Here is a 14,412-nt window from a genome sequence, read left to right as displayed (position 1 = left end):
CACAGATTCCTTACATGAACTGCGTTCCGAGCAGGCTCACTGGATAAAGAAATGTTTTTATAAGTCACTTAACACCAGGTGAAGCGGACCCATTAACAGCAGCATATCGCAGCTACGCAGAATCATTACATGATGTACTTTTTGTCCATATGCCATACAACTCGAATTCAAAGCGTACATAAAAATTGAGCAAAACAAAAAAACAGATATAGCCAAATACAGAGAAGGCATGAAGAATCGTCTGGAGCATTTAAATCCTTTCCAAAAAATTTACTGAAGGTGCATAACTTGTTCTTCTACAGCATACTAGCTCCCACAGATTCCTCACCTGAATCCTCCCTAGGCAAAGCAGAAGGATGTGGACTGAGGTCATCATCCCTGAAAGTGTGGATAGAGGACCAAGAAGTGTTGCAAACTGATAGCATAGGTACACTTCTCAACCGAGCCGGATGTGCAGGCACTTCTCTAGGGGAGCAGCACTGATCACTTCCGGACAAGGCTTCTCAGTTGATTCAAAGCTGTGTTTGCGATCATAAGAAAAATTCAACATGCAGTGGTTTGAGTCTTAACTGAAGTGTCCATTCTTGGGCCTTGACAAGATTTAATGAGGTGATTACCCTTTCTAAATTACTTAGACCTAAGAATATAGTGATTCAATACCTTCTAGAGTGAAGTCGGGGAAGTCTTTTCCTACTTGGGTGCATGAGAAAAAAAGAAAGTTAGTAATGAAATGGATTGAGAAATATTAAACTTGGATGCCAGATTTGGCTGAAAAGATTTCACCTACAGTAGTAACACGTAGTCTGCATGATTTATAGCGAAAGGGCTGGATGCAGAAAGCGCCGAACCCTCACTTATTCTTCTAGCTGAAGTGTCAGCAACAAAAACAATCACTGGCAAAGCCAATAAGCCTGGCCTTTGTTTGGGGAATATTTGGTTATGGCAATGCTTTTCACAAAACAAATGTCGCCGTTTTCTAGGAACATTCTCGGCATCTCAGCTGTGAACTAAAATTGTCAGCTTCAAATACTTTTCATGATATTCACTTTATAAAATCGAAAAAATTTAATATTCCAAAAAGTCTGGGGTAAGGGGTTGGAGAAAATACACTTTTATTGATAGGCATTGAACAGAAAGAGCACTTAGCCGATAATTCAAAGATTTGGGAGGGGGGAAGGACAAGGGAGGATGCAAGCTTTTCCAGAAGGAGTGAGATTTGAAAGAATCAGGGCTCTTAAGTTACCCAATTCCTTGCGTGCGTCACACATCTAGTCCAGTGTTTTTAAGTGGCATGCTGGGATTTGTAGTCCTGTTTAACCTATTACAAAATGGGAAAAACACGTCCCACAATCAAAATAAAAACACTGGTCTGCATAACCCGCCCTCGCATGGGACTGATAAACCTGAATGCCCTAAAGCATATATATTGTTAAAGCAAAGACAAAAAATACCTGCTTGTGAAACAACTTAATAAACAATTTTTTTTTTAAAGAAATCAGCAATCCTCTCTAGGGCCGACACTTATTTTGAAATGGATCGTCAGAGTTTTCCTCACCCCTGAAAACCAGGATGTAATGCAGTGCCTCCCTTGACCCCTCTCTACTCCTCTAACGGAACCTGAAGAGGACTATTTCCAGCTGGTCAATGTCCATCTCGTAGCTGACAAAGACGACGGAGGAGTCCAAACTGTCTAGCAAGAAGAAGCTGACAGTGTGGACCGGTCTGTAGGCTAATTAAAAGATAGCAAACGTTAAACCTAGCCGTTTATTTGCTCAAAAGGTAGAAGCGCACTGCATTTGCTTGAAATGCATTGATCTTCTACTTTCCAAACAAACAAAAGAGCTTTCCGAAAAGCACCCAGCTCCCCAACGATGAAAAAAAAGTTTACTTTTGTCAACACCCACTCACTTTCCAACATAAATAAAAAAATCTATTTGAAACAAGGAGATTCACAAAGCCTTTAATGTGCCACAAAACCTCGAGCAACATAAAAAGAATAAAAGCTTCACCATCCTAAGAGACAAAAAGAAGACCTACCTGAAACACATAAAAATAGTGTGCACAAAGAAACCTAAATGCAGTCAACTAAAAGGCTACACATAAGACTGCCGATCTCCGTGGGCGGAAGCAAAATGCAAAAATGAGGGACGTATAAGCTAGATTAACCACATACAAGCAAGCCTTTGTCAAGGACGCTGTTAGCCCACAGACTAAATACAGTATGTCTCGAAGAGACAGCGCATGCGCAGCGCTACCTAGACGAGACCTAAAAAGAGGAATTTAAGGTGCATCAGCTAAAGTGGAGGAGCCATCAATAAAAGTAACACTGAAATACGATTCCATTCAGAAACACAAAATAGTTTTGGTCAGATTTTGTTCCTTAAGGAATCTGTCCACTATTTATAACCTAAATAAAGAGCCTTGCTCGAGAGAAAATAAACAAACTGAAATAGCGTCCTAAATACATTTGACTGTGCCAATATTAAGGTCGTTCTCCACCAAGGAAAAGTCAACATGCAAAACCTGAAATGTTTAGACTTGTAAAGGGACAGCTGACAAAGTAAACCACCAAGCTGAAAATGCAGTCCATTTAATTGAATAAATTGCCCTTGTGGGTCTACCAACATTCAATATAAAACCTCTTGAGGAAGCGGATATGAGATAAGAGTAAACCATTCAAGTTCCAGACATCAAAGTTGAGGGCCTTTAGATTTGGAGACAACCCTAAGTTTTGCGCCAAAATGTTCTCTCTAAAGAAGAGGCTACAGAGGTGCACCACTAAGCAGAAGGCCTGGATACCATGGGCAATAAGCCCCATTCAGAGCATTAGGAATAACAGGCACTGGAAGAATAGCACATTGTAGAGCATACCTCTCTACAGGATTGCAAAGTACTAGAAAGGAAATGGACAAATACCAACTTAGCAGATGAATTTCCATATGAAACAAAACGTAATACATATTAAAAGTAAAAAAGGGGTATGCCCAGAAGTGCGTATTCGGTCAAAAAAAAAAAACACACACAAACACAAGACAGGTATTCCTCACATATAAGAGCATGGCTTGTAGCTTGGCTAAAAGCAATGAAGTACATTAATCTCAGGATCTGTGTGAGAAGCGGTCAGATTTTGTTCATGACAAGAATGTTAACTTGGTCAACAACACCTCTACATTCAAAAACATCCCAATTGAGAAAGCATGGTCTGCCTGTTTATCAATCAAGGAATTTTAGGTTTCCAATGACTTTATCTAGGTACCCTCACCTCCTCCTCTGGATATCTGCTCTGTGTAAAAATTGAACAAGCTCGCCCAACTATACTACCCTTTTTGGCTGCCCTGTGCAACTCATCTCTTACATGTGAAGCTGTTGTGAAAATTTGAGTTTCATTTTCCTCCATCCTTTGTTTGCCAAGCTGACAGAAACTGTAGTTGATCTGGTAGTTAGAGACTCACCAGCTGCTCCACAAGGTGCAATTAGTCTTTTGTTATGGAGTATATTAGGGGTATCATGGGCGTAGGTGGAGTGCTGGTCCTGATTTTGCTAGATCTCTCAGTGGTCTTTGACATCATCTCACATGCCAACCTACTACAACGGCTAATATCAGCCAGGATAACGAGTTTGGTCCGGAAGTTGCTTTTCTACCTCCTTCCTGTAAAGACAAACTGTTGACCTGTCCAGCTATAAATGCTCCTTTAAGTGTATTCATTCCAGGGTAATATAGGGCTCAGTAATTAGTCCTGTGCTGGTCTATGTTTACACAGCACCTTTGGCAAAACCAATTGAGTCAGTTGGCATTTTGTTTCAAACTTATGCAGATACTCGGCTGATGGTTAGGTTAGATGTCAATTCCTCTGCAGCTGCTTGCAATCTTAGCAACTGCCTTCTCGAAGTGTTGTGTTGGACGTATTCCGACTCGCTGGACTTAAACAGTGCCAAAAGCAAGGTGGTGTTTTTTTTCATCTTGTGCTACTTGGACTCAGGACTGGTGGCCAGAGACTCCTGTTTTTTTGTCTTCACCGTCTTATGCATGAAATCTGGGAGTCCTTATTGACAGAAATCTGTCTGAAAAACCCCATTAAAGTCCTCTGTTCCACAAGTTTCTGCCTGTTGAGAATCAACAGAAAAATTCTACCATCTTCCTCTCTAAAAGAGCAGATTCAAGCCCCAAATTTGTCCAGGATGGGACATTGTAACTTCTTGTTGGTTGCCTACCTAAATATCTGCTACAAAGACTGCAGCTCCTTCAAAACTGAGCAGCAAGATAGATCCTGGGCTTAAGAAAAGCACTCGTCTATCTCTAAAGAATGGTTTAAACTCCACTGGCTACCAGTTGCTCAAAGATGCGTGCCAAGTCTTTGTCACAAGACAATTGGTAATCTCAACCAGGAAACCTATAATTCAACACTGTTTACTTGGTTTCAGCACTCTCATGCTTTAAGATCTGAGCATACCTTTCTGGTCAAAACTCCCAAATTCTGAAGGGAAGGAATAGGGGGGTGCTGCATGGCAGTGGTAATAGCCAGAGCTTGGGATTCTTCACCATTTTATCTCTTTTAAGCAGCAGCAAAGTATTTTTATTTCTAGATGTTTGAGTGGGTTACTGGTCTCTTTTTGCTTTTTCTCTTTTTCTCCTCATCAGTGCAAGGACACTTGTTTCCTAAGGAGCTACTGGGTTCTATAGAACCTTTCAATCAATCTATCAGTTAAAGTAAATCTGTATGACCATTCTATGGACAGAAACTGCTACATGTGCATCAACTATTAAAGGTATGTGAGGGACATTGTGGGTTTTAAAAATATATGTGAAAGAGTAAGAATAAAGCAATGAATGCTGAAGAGGGAAATAACAACACAAACCATGAACGAGCCATGGGAAACGAAGGTTGTGGGACAATGAATGACAGTGGGGAAAGACAGTTGGAATTTTAGGACACAAATGATCTGATTGTGACTGCGATATTTACAAACTTGGTGCTCACCCAATCACAGAGACCGAAACCAGACTGAACCAGATAATAAGCGGCACCTGGAGATGCTCACTGCAAATTTCAGACTGAGGAGGGGAGTGTACATCAGCAGTGATCACCATCTAGTGACTGCTCTTCTCAAACTGAGGCTTAGAAAAACAAAAACGCAAATCTTTTGATTTGTCAAATTTACAGGACTCCCCCAAGACTGAGAGGGCATTCGCCTTAAAAATCAAAGGCAGGTTTCAACTCCTGGAAGACACAGAACATCAGTCCAAGCCAGCTGACCAGGAAGAAGAAAGAATGTATAGGCAAGCTATTGAAGAAAGAAGGGGAGCAAACAATAGAAACTCATGGAGGCCCAATCTGTGAGGCTGCAAGTGAAGTACAAGCAATAGTACATAGAAGCAAACAGAACAGTCACAAATTGACAAGAGCAGACAAGCTTGCGTACATGGATAACTTCACCAGCTAAGCAGAGAAGGCAGCAATTCAAGGGGAACTGGTGAAGGTCTTCAAGACCATGAAGATAGCCAGAGGTAACTTTTGTGCAACATAAATACCCCTACCATGGGCAACCAAGGTAGACTACTACCAACAGAGAAAGTCCGGAAAACATGCTAGACCAAGCACTTCAAAGAACTATTTAACAGACCAGTACCAGACAAGCAAAGCAAACATCCAAGAAGCAGAGACAGACTTGAATATGAACACAGCTCCACCAAAGAAAGCAGAAGTTGTCACTGTCATCCGATCTCTCAAGAACAGAAAAGCTCCTGGTCAAGATAACCTGAATGCAGAAATGTTCAAGGCAGACCCTGAAAAATTAGCCAAGATCATCAAACCACTGTTTACACCGATTTGGGAAGGAAAGAAAGTACCAGCTGACTGGAACCAAGGTATTATCATCAAGATTCCAATTAAAGGAGCATTAACCAATTGTAACCTCTGGCATGGAATCACACGTCTGTTAATCCCGGGTAAATTCTCAGCGAAAATGATACAGTGCATTTTTAATGCTGTGAACAAGAAGTTAAGAAAATAATTGGCTGAGTTCCGCAAGTCATAGGGTGTGTTGATCAGATCCTTACTGTAAGCAACATCATAGAGCAGCGCACGGACTGGCAAGACAACTATAGATCAATTTCACTGATTTTGAGAAAACCTTTGACAGTATCCACCGTGACAGCCTCTGGAATATTCTGAGAGGCTAGGGTATACCACAGAAGATAGCTCTCCACATTAAGAGATGCTATGATAATTTTACCTGTAAGGTGGGAGATAGGGAGTATAGCTTCGAATTTAAGACTTGGTTGAGACAGGAATGTATGATGTTAGTGATGCTATTCAGCCAAGTCATCGACTGGGTGATGTGATGCACAACTGAAGACCAAGGCAGATGCTTTAGATGATCCTTATTCTCTGCACTGGAGGAACTTGACTATGTGGCTGACCTAGTCTTACTCTCTTGCACACACCAGCATATGCAGGAAAATAATTCTGGCATCAAAATCTATGCATAGCAAGTGGGCCTGAAGATCAACATGAAGAAATCAGAAGTCATGTCACTCAACATCCCAAACCCTTCATCAAACAAAGCGGATGGAGAGGACCTAACCATGACTAAAGAGTTCACATACCAAGGCAGTAATATCAGACATGATGGAGGGGCAGGAGTGACATCAAGATCAAACTGTACAAGGCCAGGAATTACTTCAGGAGGCTGAGTAATGTGTGGGTGTCATCTCAGTACAGCACCAACCTGAGCTGCGTTCTGTCCACACTCTTGTATGGATCAGAATGCTGGCGGATGACGAAAGGCAGCTCACCAAACTATCAGCCTTCCACAACATTAACCTGAGAAGAATCATGTGCGTTTTCTAGCTATGAACCATCTCCAACAGGGAACTGCTAACCAGAAGCAAGCAAGAGAACATAGGCACCACATTATGAGAATGGATAGGATACACCATCAGAAAAGAACAAGACACCATCACAAGAACAGCTATTCACTGGACCCCAGAAGGTAAATGGAAGAGAGGCAGTCCAAAGGACCCTTAGAGGCAAAGTGTGGAAACAGTAATGAAGACCCTCAACGACAGCTTTGGCACTGTCGAGAAACTTGCACAGGAAAGACAGAAGTGAAGGTCCTTTGTTGCTGCCCTAGAAGCGAGTCGGCATAACTGGCAGAAAGTAAGAATAAAGCATGCGATTCATCAATTGAATCTCACAATAACGAATTCACTTTCAGCCAGTACTGTGAGCACTTTGAATATTTTCTATGAAATGTTTAACAGTTTTCAATACAACGCAGGAATGTTTGTTATACAAATGTTTTCACCACTTGAACAGTTCTAATATCAAACACAACCTTCATAAAGGCAATTAAAAAGCACTAAATCCTCAGGCTTGTAATTAGCTACAGGGACTCTTCAAAAACATTGGTGGATGAGCATAGGAAGCCGGAGGATTAAGGCAAGGCATTTAGGGATAGGCCTGGGCCTCCATCCACCGCCTTCGCACACATTGCCAAAGGTCATGCATGATGGGAGCTGGACAGTTTGATGAAAGTATATATAACATATAAATCAATAAGAGAGAGGGGAAAAACTTTCAAAAGGAGCTAGTTCATTCCCCCTGTATGCATCAATGTAATCAAGACGAACTGGCTCACAGTTCGAAGCCTCAAGGTTATGTTTGTGAGAAACAGTAGGTTACTTAAGAAAACCCTCACCCACCAACCTAGTTGGTGGCATGCAACCCTCACCCACCAACCTAGTTGGTGGCATGCTTCATCATCGGGTCGGATGTATGACGTTACAACGCATACTTTTACAACGCCTACCTTTACAACACGGTTTTTACAACGCATACCATTACAACGCATAGCGCTTTGGGGTGCTGGATAGTGAATAGTTTAATTTACTATTCCAACTCCAGTCCCCGTGGATAGTAGGGAAGGTTATTGGATAGTAAATTAACCTATTCCCTATCCTAGAGCGCCCCCCAGAGCAATGCGTTGTAATAGTTTGCGTTGTAAAAGTTGCGTTGTAATGGTAGTTCGTTGTAAAAGTTTCGTTGTAAAGGTTGTATACCCATCGGGTCCCACCCAGGGTGCCAAGTGCACCCCGGGTGTGCTGCGACGACTGAACTACAGCGGAGCGCTTTTTTTGTGCAGTGTGGTGCAGTGGATGTGATGTTAAAGCTATCTATAGGGTCCCTTTTATGAACTAATTTTAATAGTGGAGTCTATGACAGGGTTAAAATAGGAAGATGCAGATATGTGCAAAGTTTACGTTTAGACTCAAATATCCTAAGGGTTGCTCTACATGTTTCACCAGTCTCTTAGGTATGCTGGCTTTCGTCAGGACCAGTGGGAAAAGAGTGTATTGAAAGGGTTTATAACGGTCAGGCTTGAGTCTTCCTGGAGTGGTTACGTAAAAAGTGTTGCATGCGCTAAGGTGTGGATGAAAAAGAGAGAGGAGGAGAACCAGTTGTTTCCTCCTGATCTATCCTTCGATTATGTCATGGTAATCTGTGAAGGAAAATGAGACAAGAAACAAACATATAAACATAAAACATATAGTTGCTTTAACACGATTGGTTCATGTACTCATGTATGCCACACGCAGTGTCAGACTCGATCCTTAGTTGATCTATGCGGTGGTGACAGTATGTTACACCCATGCGTGCATCGCGTTTTATAATTGGGTTTGTATGCGCTACTGTGTAAATGCCCGCAGCGGCTTAATTGCGGCAAGGTGTATGGCTTCAATTTATAAGATAATGCTAACTATGGTGGACTCGCCATAGACAACATGAATCCCGCAAGGTGGCAAGGCCTGTAGTCACACGCTGAAATTTAGAAAGTGAACAGTAGTAAGTGAAAAAGTTACTAGGTAAAGTCCCAGGTGCCGCTTTGGCAATTCGCGTTATCCGGTTTATGAGACGGGGTGCTCCACTTACTTCATCAAGGTCCATTATCCTCTGTTAATACCTGTTGCAGCCTTGGTCCGGGATTCCATGGATGTTTGGCCACTTCGGAGCACCGCAATAAATGTGCAGTCTCCCGCAATCCATTGTCGGTGTGCATGCGATCGCGTCATCATGCTAGGGCGTGGTCTGTGGAAATGCGAGACAGTCTATGCCTCAGGTAGCGGGGGCGTGCCCAAAGGGCTATCTTCAGTATTGATACTCATGTGTGCTAATTATAAATAAATAGTAAGAAGGAAAATAATATAATTGTGTAGGCCGCATATGTATGCCAATTGACTATTTGGGAGAGCGTATATTTGTAAACGATCATAGAGGCGAGTGCAGGGCCGGCCTAAGGCATGTGCAAGCTGTGCACCTGCACAGGGCCGCCAAACCCCAGGGGCTGCCACGCCAATATATATCCTTTGATACATATTTGCGTGGCGGCCCCTGGCAGGGATTTGGCGGCCTCGGGCCCCCTACCTACACTCCCTGCTCCGGGCCTCCGTGAGCCTAGAACCGGCCCTGGCGAGTGGTTCAGATATAGAGCACTTAGTGCTTTCGGACTAGGTGATATCTGGAGCGACTGTGTGCACCTTAGAGTGGAATTATATTGGCATAGGCTGGTGGTCATATGCCGCTGAGTGTTTGTTTCTTCTGTGTAAGTACGCTTTGGGTGCATGTATCTGCATCGGAATTACAGGGATCGGTTTGCTGTAGGTACGTTCTGTTTGCCCCTTTATTAGATTTCAGTTGTAGGTTGTTAGGGTGAGTCCTGGACGTATGTGAGGTGCATTTCAGTATTGGGGTGTTATCTTATGTAATGTCCCGTCTTAGTTGTGGGGTATTGCACCACTTCTAAGGACTATGCAAGAGACTAAATATTCAGATTTTTATAGATTATTTAGTGCATTCCATGGAATGTTATCGTTCAATCCAGTTTTATGGGTTGACAGGCGATAAAGCCAGAGTTCTTCCTTTTGAAGGAGTATGTTCTCCCCTGTCCCTGGTAATGCTTAAATCTGTTCTATGACGATCCAATGCATATCGTTTGAAGTATGTCCTGTTCTGATAAGGTAGTCAGTAATTCTTGTGGTCTTTCTGTTGCAGCGGATATTGCTTCTATTCTCTCCAATTCTGATCTTATTTTCCTACCTGTCATGCCAATGTATCGGAGGTCACATGGACATTCTATCATGTAAAAGACATGTGTCGAGTTGCAATTAGTGTTTCTTTAAGAACCAAGTTTGCCTTGTTCTAATTCCAGGGTTTTCGTGGTTGTGGTTAGATGGCATATGCTACAATTTCCACATGGGCAGTGGCCTATAATATTGGAGAGGCCCCATGCATTGAGGACAGTGTCCCTTGGTTTGTTGGCATTTCTTGGGCGTGTGGAAATCAGACAGTCTATCAAACTGTCTGCTAGTTGGAATGAAAATAATAGCTTTTCCCACTTCAACTTCCCAGCATTGAGGATTTTCCAATGTTTGTTAATCATTTTGGTCATTTTATTTGAGATGGTGTTGTAAGTTGTTACACACGTGAGCGGGATTGTTGTGTTCGTTGGTTCTCTTCCAACAGGCTTCCCTATTTTGGTTCAGTGCTCTTTTTTTGGATGTGTTTATTATTTTCTTCGGGGAACCTCTGTTGCCTAGTTTCTCTGCTAGGTTTTGTGATTGTTCTTGGTAGTCCTCAATGTTACAGCAATTCCTTCTGATACAGAGGAATTGTCCGTATGGTAGGTTCTCCCTGAGTGAACGTGGGTAAAAGCTATCAAATTTTAAAAGCATGTTTCTGGCTGTTGGTTTGTAGAAGGTGGTTGTTTTCAAAAGGCCCTCTTTTGCCTCAATTGCTAAGTCCAGAAATGCGAGTTTCCTTCTGTCCGCCATGCAGGTGAAGCGCAGAAAGGGGTTGCAGTTATTAAGCCATGTTAGAAAGGTGGTGAGTGTTTCTTCTTGGCCTTCCCATGTCATCAAGATGTCATCGATGAAGTGGCAAAATTAAACAAAACAAGGGGACCCGATGAGATCGCTTCGGACCGCGGGTAACTAATTATTATAAGGAACAGTGGTCCTAGGCTTAGCAAAGGTATTCAAATAGATTCAATTATAGACCACAATGAGTGCTATAACTTCAATTCCAATGTCCAGCCTGACATGGAATATTTATTTGATCAATGTTGAGGACATTTTTCGAAATTAAAACACCAGCTGCTCTGTCCTGACCAGACGGTGGGGGTAGGTGTTAGCGGCTCCGACCGCACGCTTTCCGGGTTCCTGACCTTTACGTGCAGGTCCCACTGGAGCAGACTGCGGGGCATCTCACGATCTCCCTTAGGGTCACTCATACCGAGCAGGATTTCCTTGCCTGCCCCTTTATGACCTTTTGGCATAAGGTTGTATGACTACAGATTTTTAACCTTTACATTTATATTATTTTCACTGTGTAGTACGTCCCACTTTGGGTCCTGATGAAATGCCGCGTAGGCATGAAACATGTTGACCACACCAGGGGGTTGTAGATATCTTGCCCAACATAAACCAGTAGCAACTATCTCCCCTCCCACCTTTTTACCAAGGGCGCCAGCCACTCCAATAAATTCTATTGTGGACTGACCCACCTTTTTTATATTCACCTCACCTCCTACGACTACACCCCTTTCTTCCCCACACACCCGCATGCACCATATGGCAGGGATTAAAGATCTCCGTTAAAGAGCCCCCTTGAGGGTGCCCGCTGAACATTGCAGCGCCAGTTCAGCGAGGAGCAAACCCATATGATGAAGCATGACATCTAGCTTGCTAGGTGTGTGAGGGTTTTAGTCCCAACAAGGGGATTCCCCCCTCTTTGGCTTTTCTTTCTTTCTCTCTATACACACTACATATCGACATACTCTACCTCCTCTCTACCCAGTCTGGGGAACTTTGTACTTTACATTGTGGCGAAATTAAAACACAAACAAATAAAGAGGGCACAGTCCTGTACCCAGTATGAGGGAAAGAAAAAATGAAGGAAAAGGTAGAAAACAAATTAGATTGTCAGGCAATAACTTTTTGGAGCAGAACATGGCTTGCATCTTAATACATAGTACTACAAGCTCAAAACGTCAGTGAAAGCAATATATTAACACAATGGTACAATTGCGACACTGTGTTTGAAAAGTCGACGTTTCGATCCCATGCCCCTATACTAGCGGGATCATCATCAGGACCTATGATAATTGCCTGGTGTATGAATAATAATAACGCCTGTTAAGATAAGGGAGAAAGGGAAAAGAATGATTCATTAGTGTGTATTTTTCATGGTTGCGGTGATGTGTTCGATGGTGGCGGGGTTCCAGGTAGTGACGGTCAGCTTGTTGTTGGCGGTGGAGAGTGTGGTGGTGTCCGTTGTCTGTTCGCTGAAATTGTCGTAGAGGGCTTTGATTTTCAGATGGAAGTAGGAGCCGAGCTTGTTGCAGAGTTCCTGGGATGGGGTGATGTCCGTGGCTTCGCTGGGGGGGGGGGTTTGCTGAATTGCCGCCCCCCCCCCCCCAAATTCATACACCATGCCCCCCCAAAGCAATGCCTTCTGGGCTGAGATTGCTCCTGTCATTAAAACTCAACAAACCGGCACTTCCCCCTTCCATTGCTATTGGGGTATGGTGTGGACATCCATTGTCCTTGGAGGAAATTGGTGGCATTGCTACTGGTGCTTGGCCAGCAGCAAATGGCCAGGGCATGGCTGAGGGCCCCTATTCCTAAATCTTGCAATTGGATCAGAGATGTGATCTCTTTCGACGAGGAAGCGGAGACATATGCATACTCAATGCATCTCTAAAAAAAAACTAAAGAAAATGTGGAAGTTGGTTGCCTCAGGGAGGAGTAGAGCTCTGGGATCTGTTGCCTTCTCGGTTGAAGACTGGATCATGTAATTAAGTTGGGTGGTTGCATCTAGTCTATGGCTATTTTCAATGTTTGAGTGTATAGGTGCGCTTCTATTCTAGCATGAACTACAAGGGTTCCAAGCCTGATAAAAGGGACTAATTCAATTTGAATTGAATTTTAAAATATTTATAAAGCGCACGGTTACCAAGCGGTTTCTTGGCGCTAGGGATGCAGACCCGTGGTCAGGGCAGGAAGTAGGCCGCTAATGTGGGAAGGCTTGAGAAAAAAAAAGGAAGGTTTTGAGGGCTTTTCGGAACTCTAAATAGTGGGAGGAGGACCTAGGGAAAAAGGAAGAGCGTTCCAGAATACAGGGGCGAGGGTGGAGAATTTCATACCTCCCAGTTTCTTCCTCCTAAATCGAGGAACAGAGAGAAGGGATTGGGAGTAAGAGCGCAGCTCTCTACAAGGGAGATGGGCCTTAATTTCAGAATTGATAAATGCGGGGGCCGTCCCTGCCCGGGCCTGAAAGGTGATACGGCCCATCTTAAAGAGGGAACATTCCCGAATGGGGAGCCAGTGTAAGGCTTTGAGTAACGGGGTGACGTGATGGGATTTAGGGAGGTTATATACAAGTTGGGCGGCCTGGTTTTGAACCAGCTGAAGTCGCCGTAAATCATAAGCAGGGATACCAAAGTATAAAACGCTGCCGTAGTCAATACGGGAGATGACCATGGCTAAAAGAATGAGTTTGAGGGCAGAAAGGGAGAAAAGCGTGAAATCTTTCGGATGGTGCGAAGAATCATAAAGCAGGAAGAAACAACAGAACTAATCTGGGAGTGCAAGGTAAGATGATCATTCAGTTTTATCCCTAAAGTCTTTACTGAGGAAGAGGGAACAGGAGGAGAACCCAAAGAAGAAGGCCAGAATGAGGGGTTCCAGGGACTGGAGCAACCACCTGTAAGGACCAATTCGGTTTTGTCTGGGTTTAACTTCTGGTGGTTGTGATTCATCCAGTCCCTGATGAAAATCATGATGGATTGGAAATTATGAGTGGAGTCTGGGGAAGAGGACAAATTAAAAATAAGCTGGAGGTCATCGGCGTAGTTGTACACCGTGACCTCCATTTGCTGTAATGCAAAAACCAGAGGGAAGATGTACAAATTAAACAACAGGGGGGACAGGGAGGAGCCTTGCGGTACGCCGCATTGAACCTTGCGGGAGGGTGCAGAGAAGTCGGCCAGATGGACGGCCTGAGTGCGGTCCCTCAAGAAGGAAGAGAGCCAAACTAAGGCCGATACCCTGATGCCAGCCGCCCTGACACGGGTGAGCAAGATGGAATGGTCAACGTGTCAAAGGTGGCGGATAAATCAAGAAGGACCAGGGCCTGGGGCAGATAGGTGTCCATTCCCTCTCTGAGTTTGTCCATGACGGAAAGGACTACCGACTCCGTAGAGTGCCTGGGGCGAAAGTCTGCCTGACACGGGGCTAACCTGCCAGTTTCCTCAATAAAGGCACTGAGCACTTGGGTGACATGTCGCTCCAGTATTTTACCTAAAAAGGGAAGGAGAGATATGGGACGATAATTGGCCATGGAGGTGGGGTCT

At 43.6% G+C, this 14,412-nt stretch overlaps 1 protein-coding gene across 2 annotated transcripts in view; it reads right to left on the bottom strand.

Annotated features, from left to right (window-relative positions):
* CCDC61 (coiled-coil domain containing 61) overlaps positions 1–14,412 on the bottom strand; it is a 597,856-nt gene that overhangs the window by 345,689 nt on the left and 237,755 nt on the right. The gene's annotated exons all lie outside the window — the stretch shown is intronic.

The sequence above is a fragment of the Lissotriton helveticus genome, chromosome 9, assembly GCF_964261635.1.
Source record: "Lissotriton helveticus chromosome 9, aLisHel1.1, whole genome shotgun sequence".
In the NCBI taxonomy this organism is placed as follows: domain Eukaryota; kingdom Metazoa; phylum Chordata; class Amphibia; order Caudata; family Salamandridae; genus Lissotriton; species Lissotriton helveticus.
Note: the sequence above shows the minus strand (reverse complement) of the source record. Positions and strands in the feature narration are given on the sequence as shown.